This window comes from Physeter macrocephalus, chromosome 18, assembly GCF_002837175.3.
Source record: "Physeter macrocephalus isolate SW-GA chromosome 18, ASM283717v5, whole genome shotgun sequence".
NCBI lineage: Eukaryota > Metazoa > Chordata > Mammalia > Artiodactyla > Physeteridae > Physeter > Physeter macrocephalus.
The window spans coordinates 79,706,406-79,708,205 of record NC_041231.1 but is presented as its reverse complement, the minus strand read 5'-3'; the positions used below and the strand labels follow the sequence as shown (position 1 = coordinate 79,708,205).

At 38.1% G+C, this 1,800-nt stretch overlaps 1 protein-coding gene across 12 annotated transcripts in view; it reads left to right on the top strand.

Moving 5' to 3' along the window:
• ADGRF5 (adhesion G protein-coupled receptor F5) overlaps positions 1–1,800 on the top strand; it is a 143,519-nt gene that overhangs the window by 54,943 nt on the left and 86,776 nt on the right. The gene's annotated exons all lie outside the window — the stretch shown is intronic.

The window sequence follows — 1,800 nt, the reverse complement described above, 5'->3', positions numbered from 1 at the left end:
GTTCTAATTTCATTCTTTTACATGTAGCTATCCAGTTTTCCCAACACCACTTGTTGAAGAGGCTGTCTTTTCTCTATTTTATATTCTTGCCTCCTTTATCAAAGATAAGGTGACCATATGTGCGTGGGTTTCTCTCTGGGCTTTCTATCCTGTTCCATTGATCAATATTTCTGTTTTTGTGCCAGTACCATACTGTCTTGATTACTGTAGCTTTGTAATATAGTCTGAAGTCAGGGAGCCTGATTCCTCCAGCTCCGTTTTTCTTTCTCAAGATTGCTTTGGCTATGCTGTGTCTTTTGTGTTTCCATACAAATTGTGAAATGTTTTGTTCTAGTTCTGTGAAAAATGCCATTGGTAGTTTGATAGGGATTGCATTGAATCTGTAGATTGCTTGAGTAGTATAGTCATTTGCACAATGTTGATTCTTCCATGGTATATCTCTCCATCTGCCTCTATCATCTTTATTTATTTATTTATTTATTTATTTTTATAAATTTATTTATTTTTGGGTGCACGGGCTTCTAATTGCGGTGGCTTCTCTTGTTGCAGAGCATGGGCTCTAGGCATGTGGGCTTCAGTATTTGTGGCTCGCAGGCTCTAGAGCGCAGGCTCAGTAGTTGTGGCACACAGGCTTTGTTGCTACGCGGCATGTGGTATCTTCCCGGACCAGGGATCGAACCCATGTCCCCTGCATTGGCAGGTGGATTCTTAACCACTGCCCCACCAGGGAAGCCCTCTATCATCTTTAATTTCTTTCATCAGTGTCTTATAGTTTTCTGCATACAGGTCTTTTGTCTCTTAGGTAGGTTTATTCCTAGGTATTTTGTTGTTGTTGTTGCAATATTAAATGGACGTGTTTCCTTAATTTCTCTTTCAGATTTTTCATCATTAGTGTATAGGAATGCAAGAGACTTCTGTGCATTAATTTTGTATCCTGCTACTTTATCAGATTCATTGATTAGCTCTAGTAGTTTTCTGGTAACATCTTTAGAATTCTCTATGTATAGTATCATGTCATCTTCAAACAGTGACAGTTTTACTTCTTCTTTTCCAATTTGTATTCCTTTTACTTCCTTTTCTTCTCTGATTGCTGGGGATAAAACTTCCAAAAGTATGTTGAATAATAGTGGTGAGAGTGGGCGACCTTGTCTTGTTCCTGATCTTACTGGGAATGGTTTCAGTTTTTCACCATTGAGGACGATGTTGGCTGTGGGTTTGTCATATATGGCCTTTATTATGTTGAGGTAAGTTCCCTCTATGCCTACTTTCTGGAGGGCTTTTATCATAAATGGGTGTTGAATTTTGTCAAAAGCTTTCTCTGCATCTATTGAGATGATCATATGTTTTTTCTCCCTCAGTTTGTTAATATGGTGTATCACATTGATTGATTTACGTATATTGAAGAATCCCTGCATTCCTGGGACAAACCTGAGTTGATCATGGTGTATGATCCTTTTCATTTGCTGTTGGATTCTGTTTGCCAGTATTTTGTTGAGGATTTTTGCATCTATGTTCATCAGTGGAATTGCCCTGTAGTTTTCTTTTTTTGTGACATCTTTGTCTGGTTTTGGTATCAGCGTGATGGTGGCCTCGTAGAATGAGTTTGGGAGTGTTCCTCCCTCTGCTATATTTTGGAAGAGTCTCTCATGATCCTTTTTATTTCTGCACTGTCAGTTGTTACTTCTTTTTCACTTCTAATTCTGCTGATTTGAGTCCTCCCTTTTTTTCTTGATGAGTCTGGCTAATGGTTTATCAATTTTGTTTATCTTCTCAAAGAACAAGCTTTTAGTTTTATTTATC